The sequence below is a fragment of the Ambystoma mexicanum genome, chromosome 6q (assembly GCF_040938575.1).
Source record: "Ambystoma mexicanum isolate Mex_15411 chromosome 6q, UKY_AmexF1_1, whole genome shotgun sequence".
Taxonomy (NCBI): domain Eukaryota; kingdom Metazoa; phylum Chordata; class Amphibia; order Caudata; family Ambystomatidae; genus Ambystoma; species Ambystoma mexicanum.
In genome coordinates this window covers 1,097,372,419-1,097,384,606 of record NC_090937.1, presented here as the reverse complement: position 1 = coordinate 1,097,384,606, position 12,188 = coordinate 1,097,372,419, and positions in this window count along the sequence as shown.

Genomic DNA, 12,188 nt, shown 5'->3' with positions numbered 1-12,188 from the left:
GTTAACTAAAATGTAGTAACCTCCAAAGTACCGAAAAGCAGTCCACAGGTCAGAAAGAGAAATGCATAATGTAGAGATCAAAATCAGACGATAAGTACATGAACCTTCCATGAGGACCTTCTTTGTAACACTATATAACTGACTAGTATATGGATCCACCTTTTTTGCAATGTTACATTTTTGACAGGTGCGAATGCCCCTTTGTGTCCTTAGTCCTGCCCTCCTTTTGATATGTGATTGATATACACTTGATATACATTTAATATAAAATTGATATCAAAGATGATATCTACTTTATATCTAATGTATATTTATTGATATAAAGTGTTTTTGAAGTTTGATATTAAAAAGGATGTAATGTATATCAGTTTGATATAAAGTGAATATAAAGTTTATATAAAAATGTGTCTGAGAACACGCGTGTGTGCCGCTGCTTGTTGGAGGGCGAAGTGCGTTGTGAGGAGAGAGACTGCGAATGTTAGGGATTTGTCGTGGCGACGCAGTGATGACTCAGGAGTGGGGTTATACAGCCGACACCATGATTTTATAATGCTTTTTATATAGATTTAATATATGTTTAGGCTCAGTTTACCTCTTCTTCACCTCTTTTCTCATGGCTGTGTTTACACTGTTCTGCAACATGTGACATTTTCAGTTCATTGTACATAGTTTACGTTAGGGTTGCACCCTCATTCACCTTAATTTTTCCTCTTCTACCGTGGGTGCAGCCATCCCCTTCTGGAAAGCACAGAGGAGTCACTCAGCGAACAACCGGCAGTCAGAATCCGCACAACTGAGCCGCGTAGTGATTGGCTCCAGCCTGCCACACCCTTGGTCTAGGCTGTCGAGCCCTTCACTGTCTCCAGGCAATGCTACATCACGACAGGGGGCTCTGCGCATGTTCCATTTGTTTTCTTTCATTTAATTTCGGCAGCCTCCGTATTTGCCTACCTCGTATCCACTACACAGTGGACAACGCCATGACCAAAGGCGGTTTACCTTCAAGTCTCTTGCATTCTCTCGCCCAGAGCATGCGGTTATGAGACTCATACCCTGCCCTTCTGCTAAGGCCACGTCCCGCATACCTCGACATTTGCGATCCTCATCGGATTGCCTTATTGCATTCTTTGCGCTCGCATACAGTATTTTCTCACGTGTCCCGCGTCAACTACGCGCTGGCCAGGGGTGTTGCTAGGTCTGGAAAAGATCAGGGGCTAAGCTAATGTCGGGACTGGCGGGATTCGGGGCTAGCTATAGACTTTTGGTTGTAGTCCCTGAGCTTCTATCCGGGGCTACAACCAAAAGACCCAGGGCTATAGCCCCATTAGCCCCCCCTAGCAACGCCTCTGGCGCTGACCATACCATATTCTCTTTTTTCTTTTTTTTTCCTTTTTTCTTTCTTCTTTTGTTTCCCTTTCCCTCCCTCTTCTTCCTGACCTTTCAGCTGTTTCCTGATTCATGCCGCCTAGTGCGCAGTGACATTTGAGACCACCTCCCAGGAGCTTGATATTTCAACACCAACCTGTGGAAGGCAGAATCACAGACATTAATTTTTGTTGCCCAGAATACTCTCAGGCAAGCGCAAGGTAAGATGGTCTGTCCTTCCATGGTCTCCTTGGTTTGGGTTGTGCGGGAGGCTACCATTAGTTGTCCCTCCTCCTTTTCCTTCTTTCCTCTCTTTGTTGACCTATAGCGTACTCTCCCCTGTTGCAGCTGCACATCCGCCTTTGCAAGCAGAATTTCAGCTGCTTTGGCCCTCCACACGACCCGGCCTGGTGCTTCGTACTCATCTTTACTTCACTCGGTCTTGAGCCCAGCAGCCACGGTGAAACCTCTACCCGGGCCCGGCTCATGTGTGAAAACAAGGGATCACAGAATCTCCCAGTAAACTTTTTTACTCAGAGTGTTTTCTGTTGCGTGCCGAAACCATTCAAAATAGTTTTATTCACTTCAAAGAGTAATCTTTCTTGGTGCCAGATCCAAACACACAACACTAAGTATGGCTTCTTATTTCTTGTGCTTCATACAGGGTCCTGTAACCATGCCCTGATGAAGGCGGCCGATACTTCTCTTTTTGCCGCCGAAATGCGATACCAACGGGTTTGTGACAGCCATTTTCAGGTTGTTTTCAGGTTGTTCACATCTGTCCCATCACTGGGTCTTTCTTGCACAATTTATGGTTAAAGTATCTTACTGTGTTTTTACTCTTTGGTATATAGATTTAACTAAATAGATGGGAGATATACTTCCACATGAAAATGTTTGAATGAGATTGTCTGAAAAGGTTTGCATTACCACTATGTAGAGGTCTTATTGAACAAAGAATACATCATTTCCTATGCTTTATGAACAAAGAATACATCATTGTTCATGTTTTATGAACAATTATTATTAGTCTGTGTGGGTTTTTTCTGGAGCCTAAATGCAATTAGCATTGATTAGCATTGATTTATTCATTATTTAACTTACAGGTTGATACCATATGGTTTTGAATTAGGCACCTTTCGAGTATCAACCAAGGGCAGCAGTTTTTCTTGTCTGTTTAATCAGTAGCCACGGTCAGTTATCATTTTATAACAGATTTTATATAAAGTTGGAGGACATTTAATAAGAACCTTAATTACTGTATATAAACTTTATATATGTTTCATATTATTTTGTTACAAAGTTGGTGTACAATTGAAAAGAACTTTGATAATTTTATATAAACGTTACATATGCTTTATATTATTTTTATATAAAGTCGACGGACATTTGATTAGATTTTGAATAATGTTTATATACAGTATATATTATTTTTCATATAAAGTGGGCGTGTATTTGATACAACCTTTAATACATTTTATATAAATTGTGTATGTTTTAAAATGCCAAGAATGTTTGATATCTGTTTTGTATGAAAGGGCTGGCTTAAGGCTGTGATAGCCTCGGGGATGTGCTTTACAACACGGGTACATAGCTTTTGTGGCTGGTTGGAAGAAAATGGCTCTTTTTGCGATTTGGAGGGGCTATTCAGGAAACAGCTATTATGAACAGCTACAGTTACAAGGAGGGGATAACATCCCCAGGAAGGTTCAGAGGATAGTTATACCCCTTATTGTTTTAAAGAGAATGATGACATGGAGATTGCACGGGACTTGTTGGCGGATTGCGAAACCTGTGAGCTCTGCAAGAACGTGTCTACACTCTCTATCGGCAGCGAACCAGTGCTTACTGTTACCATTATGGGGGAGTCTGTTGGAGATTGCTTTCAAAACATTATGGAGCATGTGCATGTGCCCATAACACTTGCTAATCTGGAAATGGCAACCTGGAATGGCGATGACGTGGTTTTGGAGCAACCATCTGCAACCAGTGGGGGTTCTGAGGAAAGTGGATATGAATCTATGGTTTTGTAGGTGGATGCTCTGGAGACTGCCGGAGACTGATTATGCTCCATTCCGCCAGCAGCAAAAACAGGGGCCCAAGCGTCCTGGCTTTCGGACAGCCTGTTACCCGGTGAGTATATTTTAATGCGAGCGTGTGTATTTTATAGGGCATAAGAACTAGCTATAGTTAAAACTATGCATATTTGTTTTGTCTACAGCCTCTAACAGATAAAGTGGATGGTGCTCAGGAGAATCAGGCTGTAGCAGAGACTATCAATATTTACTGTTTTTGCTGCTGAAACCAACTTGAAAACTTGGGGGATTCTGAAAATATCTCGTGTAAGGCCTGTGTTTTGCTAATGGAAACCTATAGTCTTAAAAATGATACGATTATACCGGCTGTGCCGCGGTCGATGTTCTGGCCATCAACGGTTTTACAGCCATTGTTGTGAGAACGTGTTTAAAACAACACTTTTACAGGTGGTGCTCGGGGCACAAAAATTGATTGCCTTCCGTGCCTGGTGAGTGCATCTGAGGCCCATTATTAGTAAATTTGCCTGAAATTCGTGTCCAGCGTCCTTGTAACCCGCTCCCCTCGCCACCTTTGCCGCTCTCCTCGCCATCTTTGCCGCTTCCTGGTTTCTCCCTCCAGCCCTCCCCTGTGCCCGCCCACTGCCCTGATTGGTCTCCTGCTCGCTCGTCCCTGAAGCTAACAAGCCGCCGGCATCCCCAGCCCTCTCATTGCCTTCCGTTCCTGGTGAGTGCATCTGAGCCCCATTATTAGTAAATTTGCCTGAAATTCGTGTCCAGCGTCCTTGTAACCCGCTCCCCTCGCCACCTTTGCCGCTCTCCTCGCCATCTTTGCCGCTTCCTGGTTTCTCCCTCCAGCCCTCCCCTGTGCCCGCCCACTGCCCTGATTGGTCTCCTGCTCGCTCGTCCCTGAAGCTAACAAGCCGCCGGCATCCCCAGCCCTCTCATTGCCTTCCGTGCCTGGTGAGTGCAATCCATTATTAGTAAATATGCCTGAAATTCGTGTCCAGCGTCCTTGTAACCCGCTCCCCTCGCCACCTTTGCCGCTCTCCTCGTCATCTTTGCCGCTTCCTGGTTTCTCCCTCCAGCCCTCCCCTCTGCCTGCCCACAGCCCTCGATCCATCTTCCCGGTCGTCTCCCCCTCCCCGCCTCCCATCCCGCCCACCCTGCCCTGATTGGTCCAGCTATCCTCTACTCAGCTCATCTCCGACCCCCCCAGGGCAGCCCTCTGCCCGGCAGCCCCACCGGCTAAGGACCGTGAGGCAAAGGACTGCTCCACTAAGACGGCTCCAGGTCGTATCTGCAGGTATCCGCAGGAGAAGCAAGAAGCCAACAACAAGTAAGTGTGGCAAGGACAGGGCCAGAAGCAACTACTTCAGGCCATACTACCCTACCACTCCTCTAACATAGAATCACCAACGTAATTCCATCACATTTTCACTCAGACTCTTTCCTTTGCATTTAAAAGTTGCGCCCAATAGCCTCCCTGAGAAAGTTGAATTAGAATTGTTCCCACTCTCATTCTAGAAGTGTACCCATTTGCATTTTAGAAGTGTTCCCAATTGCTTATAGAAGTGTTCCCAATTGCATTTAGAAACGTTCCCAACTGCATTTAGAAGTGTTCCCAATTGCATGTAAAAATTGCACCCAATAGCCTCTCTGAGAAAGTTGAATTAGAATTGTTCCCACTCTCATTCTAGAAGTGTACCCAACAGCATTTTAGAAGTGTACCCAGTTGCATGTAAAAGTTGCGCCCAAAAGCCTCTCTGTGAAAGTTGATTCTAGAATTGTTCCCACTCTCATTCTAGAAGTGTACCCAACAGCATTTTAGAAGTGTACCCAGTTGCACCTGAAAGTTGCACCCAATAGCCTCTGTGAGAAAGTTGAATTAGAATTGTTCCCACTCTCATTCTAGAAGTGTACCCAACAGCATTTTAGAAGTGTACCCAGTTGCATGTAAAAGTTGCGCCCAAAAGCCTCTCTGTGAAAGTTGATTCTAGAATTGTTCCCACTCCCATTCTAGAAGTGTACCCAACAGCATTTTAGAAGTGTACCCAGTTGCACCTGAAAGTTGCACCCAATAGCCTCTCTGTGAAAGTTGAAGTTAGAATTGTTCCCACCTGCATTTAGAGGTGAACCCACCTGCATTTAGAAGTGCTCCCAATCGCATATAAAACTACACCCAATAGCCTATCTGTGAAAGTTGAATTTTAGAACTGCTCCCACCTGCATTCAGAAGTGTACCCAACGGCATTTTAGAAGTGTACCCAAATGTACCTGAAAGTTGCACCCAATAGCCTCTCTGTGAAAGTTGATTCTAGAATTGTTCCCACTCTCATTCTAGAAGTGTACCCAACAGCATTTTAGAAGTGTACCCAGTTGCACCTGAAAGTTGCACCCAATAGCCTCCCTGTGAAAGTTGAATTTAGAATTGTTCCCACCTGCATTTAGAAGTGAACCCACCTGCATTTAGAAGTGCTCCCAATCGCATATAAAAACTACACCCAATAGCCTATCTGTGAAAAGTTGAATTTTAGAATTGCTCCCACCTGCATTCAGAAGTGTACCCAACAGCATTTTAGAAGTGTACCCAGTTGCACCTGAAAATTGCACCCAATAGCCTCTCTGTGAAAGTTGAATTTAGCATTGTTCCAACCTGCATTCAGAGGTGTTCCCAACATCATTCTAGAAGTGTACCCAGTTGCCCCTGAAAGTTGCACCCAATAGCCTCTCTGTGAAAGTTGAATTTAGAACTGTTCCAACCTGCATTCAGAAGTGTACCCAACGGCATTTTTAGAAGTGTACCCAACTGCACCTGAAAGTTGCTCCCAATAGCCTCTCTGTGAAAGCTGATTTTAGAATTGTTCCCACTCTCATTCTAGAAGTGTACTCAACAGCATTTTAGAAGTGTACCCAGTTGCACCTGAAAATTGCACCCAATAGCCTCTCTCTGAAAGGTGAATTTAGAATTGTTCCCACCTGCATTTAGAAGTGTACCCAATTACATTTAGTTGTTGCGCCAAATAGCCGCTCTGTGAAAGTTCAATTTATAATTGTTCCCACCCGCATTTAGAAGTATACCCAACGGCATTTTATAAGTGTACCCAATTGCACCCGAAAGTTGCACCCAATAGCCTCTCTGTGAAAGTTGAATTTAGAACTGTTCCAACCTGCATTTAGAAGTGTACCCAATTACATTTAGTTGTTGCGCCAAATAGCCTCTCTGTGAAAGTTGAATTTAGAATTGTTCCCACCTACATTTAGAAGTGTACCCATTTACATTTAGTAGTTGCGCCAATAGCCTCTCTGTGAAAACTGAGTTTAGATTTGATCCCACCCGCATCTGGAAGTGTACCCATTTGCATTGTAGAAGTGTTCCCAATTGCTTATAGAAGTGTTCCCAATTGGATTTAGAAGCGTTCCCAACTGCATTTAGAAGTGTTCCCAATTGCATGTAAAAGTTGCGCCCAATAGCCTCTCTGAGAAAGTTGAATTAGAATTGCTCCCACTCACATTCCTGAAGTGTACCCAACAACCTCTCTGAGAAAGTTGAATTTAGAACTGTTCCCTCCTCCATTAGAATTGCCCCCTCCTGCATTTAGAAGTGTTCCCATTCGCATAAAAACTGCACCCAATAGCCTATCTGTGAAAAGTTGAATTTTAGAATTGTTCCCTCCTGCATTTAGAAGTGTACCCAGTTGCACCTGAAAGTTGCACCCAATAGCCTCTCTGTGAAAGTTGATTTTAGAATTGTTCCGACTCTCATTCTAGAAGTGTACCCAACAACCTCTGCAAGAAAGTTGAGTTTAGAACTGCTCCCTCCTCCACTAGAATTGCTCCCTCCTACATTTAGTAGTGTTCACAATTACATTTAGAAGCTGCGCCCAATAGCTTCTCTGAGAAAGCTGAGTTTAAATTTGTTCCCACCCGCATTTAGAAGTGTACCCAATTGCATCTAGAAGTGTACCCAATTGCATTTAGTAGTTGCGCCGGATAGCCTCTCTGAGAAAGTTGAAGGAGAATGGTTCCCACTCACATTTGAAGTGTACCCAGCAACCTCTCTGTGAAAGTTGAATTTAGAACTGTTCCCACTCGCATCTAGATCTGTACCCTATACCCTCTCTTAGAAAGTTGAATTTAGAATTGTTCCCACCTACAGTGAGAAGTGTACCCAATCGCATTTAGAAGTTACGCCCAAGAGCCTCTCTGTGAAAGTTGAATTTAGAATCGTCTCCCACCTGCATTTAGAAGTAAACCCCATTGCACACCAATCTTGAGCGCACCAACACCACCAATGCCCGCCAGAAACGACTCCCATGAACCTCCTCCACTCTCCGATCTGCCCTCCCACGCCCCCCCGCTCCCAAGACAACCCACCCTCTGCCGCAATCCCTGCCAGCACCCTCTCCAAACACCAAGCCAGGGGGGCACGATGGCGTGCCACCCACCCCAAGGCCACTCATCTCCTGAACGCCACCGCCGACCCGCCAGCACTTGCCATGCCCACTCTCCTCACTACCACACCCCACCCTGCAATCATCCAACCCCCGCCTTGCCATCATACACCTGCCTCCTTCCCCATCCGACTGCACCCTTTCCCCTCGCTAAAAACTGCGCGCCTAGCCCTAGCGAGAACCGAAGCTGCCTCTGTCTCCCCCTCCGACACCCCTACCCTCTCTCTCACACCAATCGCAACAAAGAAACTAAAGAGGAAGCGTTCCTGGTCCCCCTCTACCTCTCTGCTCTCCTCGCCTCCCTTGTCTCGACCCACCACCTCTCTCCCACAATCTCCCCCCTCCCCCGTGGCCTCGCCCTCCCTAAAACCCCTCGCCCTCATTTTCTCCTCAACCACAACCGAAACTCCCAACCGCCCTCACCCAATCCTCAAATCCCCCACCCCAATCCCGATCATCCCATCACACACAGCCACCCAACCCCGCACGAAGCCTGCAAAACTTTTGGCTCGCCCACTTTTCCCTAGCATCACCAACCCTACCCCTCTCCCGCTACTCTCTCCCCCTCCGCCCAATCCTGCTCCAGTACCAAAAGCAACTTCCCCTGCTGATGTGAACTGTATCCTATTTAACGCCTGCTCTGTAGCAAAAAACAGACATTGCATCTTTGACCTCCTCACCTCTGTCAAACCTGACCTAGTTTTCATCACTGAAACCTGGTTCTCCGATGACTTCAGCCCAATCGCAAATGAAGCCTTTCCGCCCGACTACTGCCTCATCCCACTGAACCGTCCGTCCAGAGGAGGGGGGGTAGCATTTGTCTTTAAATCTCTCTTCCGAGCCTCAATCATGGACAACCAACCCTCCATTCCATCCTGCGAATCCCTCCTCGTTAAACTATCCCTCTCCCCGTCGCTCTCCCTCACCTTCCTAGTAATCTACAGGCCCCCTGGCTACGATAGACACTTCGCAAACAACCTTTGCGACTCTATTGCCACCCTCCAAATAAACCATCCCAACCTCACCCTTCTCGGAGACTTCAACATATGGCTCGACATCCCCACCAATCCTATGACACACGCCCTGATCGACGGTCTAGATGCAATTAATCTCCAACCCCACATAAACGGACCAACTCATTTTAAAGGACACACCCTCGATGCCATCTTTTGCTCCGACACCCAGATTCATTTAAAGCCCCCTATCCCTATCATCTGGTCCGATCACTTAATTCTCTCATTTGCCATCCCCGCACCCGGCCCCCTTCCCTTACCCGCATCTGAACCTCCGAACCTACGCAAATGCTGGAAAAAACTTATACTCACCCCTGACCTAGTCTCCACCACCTACCTGCCACTCTAACAACCAACTAACACCTGAAGCCTTTGACTCATGGCTCAACGCATCTCTAATGCGACTCACGCCTACATGCAAACCATCAACCCGCCATGGCCCGTTCCCCAGATGGTTCACTCCTCAGCTGAAGACCAGTAAACGACACTACAAATACTTAGAACGCAATTGGCAAAAAGAGAAAACCCACGAGAGCAGGACCACCTTAGCCCGACACTTGTACCGGTACAAGGCCGAAATCCGGAAAGCTAAAAAAGCCCACTACAACACCCGAATCCTAAACTGCAAAAACCCAAGCAAGTAACTCCACAAAATCATCTCCGAATTCACCAATCCAACCTGTAACACAACCGTCCCGACCCCGTCACAATCACTGTGCGACTCTCTCTCCCTCCACTTTTACACCACAGCTATTGAAAGGACAAAAACTCTAAACACCAAACTGGCTCTCTTACAACCAATTGACAACCCTCCACCCTTACCGGCCAGCCCGTCAACTCCATCCTCTACTCAACCAACATTCGAATCCTTTAGTCCGATATCACCAGAACAATTTCTCAAACTTCTATCTGCCCGCAAACCATCCGGATCCCCTCTGGACCCCTGCCCAGCCTCAACCCTTAAAGAAATCTTTGCCTCCACCAGCGCAGGAGAACACGCAAGATCTATCATAAACGCCTCCCTTTCCTCCGGTATTTTTCCGGAAGCATTCAAAACAGTACACGTCAAACCGCTAATTAAAAAACCTTCCCTCGACCCTCTCGAGCCCAAAAATTATCGCCCAATCTCAAACACCAGATTCCTCGCCAAACTCATTGACCGAACCGCATACTCCCAACTAAACGCCTTTGTTGAAGCCAACAATTTCCTTGACCCTGCCCAATCTGGTTTCAGAACACATCACGGAACTGAAACCACCATAACCTCGATCTGGGACGACCTTAAAATGACAGCAGACTCCGCGGGATGTGCCGCTCTAATCCTTCTTGACCTATCCGCTGCCTTTGACACGATCAATCACTCAATCCTCCTAGACCGCCTCCACTCCCTAGGAATCCGTGGAACCGCTCTTAAATGGATAGCCTCATTCCTCAAAGACAGGCACCAAATAACGACACTCTCCAGCTTTACCTCCCAAGCCCGACCAGTCGACACGGGAGTCCCTCAAGGGGCATGTCTATCTGCCCTCCTGTTCAACCTCTACCTGATCACCCTCCCACCAATAATTTGTTCACACAACATCCTTTGTTACAACTACGCCGACGACACTCAACTAATTCTAAAATTCCTGAACTCGAAACCCAACCCCCAACCTGACCTGGCATCCTGCCTCATAAACATAGAGCGCTGGATGACCCAAAGCCACCTCTTGTTAAACCCCTCCAAAACAGAAATCATGGTTTGCGGCAACTCCGACCTTCTTCCGCACCTACTACCCGGGCCACCCGCCGTGGGCAACTCACCTACACCCTCCAAAACAGTAAAAAATCTTGGATGCACCCTGGACTCCGACCTAACACTCTCGCGCCAAGTCAACAATGTCTCAAAGTCCTGCCACTACCACCTTAAAAACCTTAGGCGCGTCTTTCCATACCTCTCATTTCCCAACAGAGTCTCCGCTGTCCAATCAATCGTTATATCCAGACTGGACTAGGGAAACCCCCTATACCTCGGAATCCATGCCTACCAACTGAATAAACTCCAAAGAGCACAAAACGCAGCAGCCAAATTACTACTTGCGCTCAGTCCAAGAGGCCACATATCCCCAGCCCTTAAAACACTGCACTGGCTTCCTGTAGCCCGTAGGGTGGCTTTCAAAACATTATGCCTCTCGCATCGAGCACTGCATAAAACTGGACCGCAATATCTTCAAGACAAACTATTTCCTTATCATCCCACTCGCACCCTAAGATCAAGCTCAGCCGGCCTCCTAGTAATTCCCAAGACAAACTCAGTCAGACTAGGCGGATCATCATTCTCTGCCCTGGCTCCAACCTTGTGGAACTCACTCCCACCCCACATCCGCCTAACTGAAGACTTAACGTCCTTCTGCAAACTACTGAAAACCTGGCTCTTCCCATAAAACCAATCCAGCATCATCACAATAATACCGACTCATCAAACTACCTGAAGCGAGAATGACAGCTAAATAACCTCAAATGTAAACTAGTAAGACAAGCGGGCTTAAACGAGTAGAGGAGATCAAAACAGTGAAACAGAAAATACGAATAAATCATTGAGAAACGTTGGAGATCTGAACCGATCAAAAGGACTTAATGAATTGAGAAGGGAATACAATGAATGACATAAATGAAATAGTTAGAATGAATGAAGCGTACAGAACTGACGATTACAATAAACGGAAGCGTGTCGATATAACTGGAGAGCAGATAAGTTGTGGAAAGTGGTTGAGTGTGGAAAGCGGTTGAGTGCGGAAAGCGGTTGAGTGTGGAAAGCGGTTGAGTGTGGAAAGCAGTTGAGTGTGGAAAGCGGTTGAGTGTGGAAAGTGGCTGAGTGTGGAAAGCGGCTGAGTGCGGAGAGCGGAGGTGTGCGGAGAGCGGAGGTGTGCGGAGAGCGGAGGTGTGTGGATAGCGGAAGTGTGTGGAGAGCGGAAGTGTGTGGAGAGCGGAAGTGTGTGGAGAGCAGAAGTGTGTGGAGAGCGGATGTGTGTGGAGAGCGGATGTGTGTGGAGAGCGGATGTGTGTGGAGAGCGGATGTGTGTGGAGAGCAGATTAGAGCGGATGTGTATGGAGAGCGGATGAGTGTAGAGAGTGGATGAGAGCGGAGAGCGGATGAGAGCCGAGAGCGGATGAGAGCCGAGAGCGGATGAGCACGGATGAGCGCGGAGAGCGGATGAGCGTGAAGCGTGGATGAGAGCCGAGAGCGGATGAGCGCAGATGAGCGCGGAGAACAGATGAGCGTGAAGCGCGGATGAACGTGGAATTCGAATGAGCATGGAGTGCGGATGGGTGTGGATGAGAGC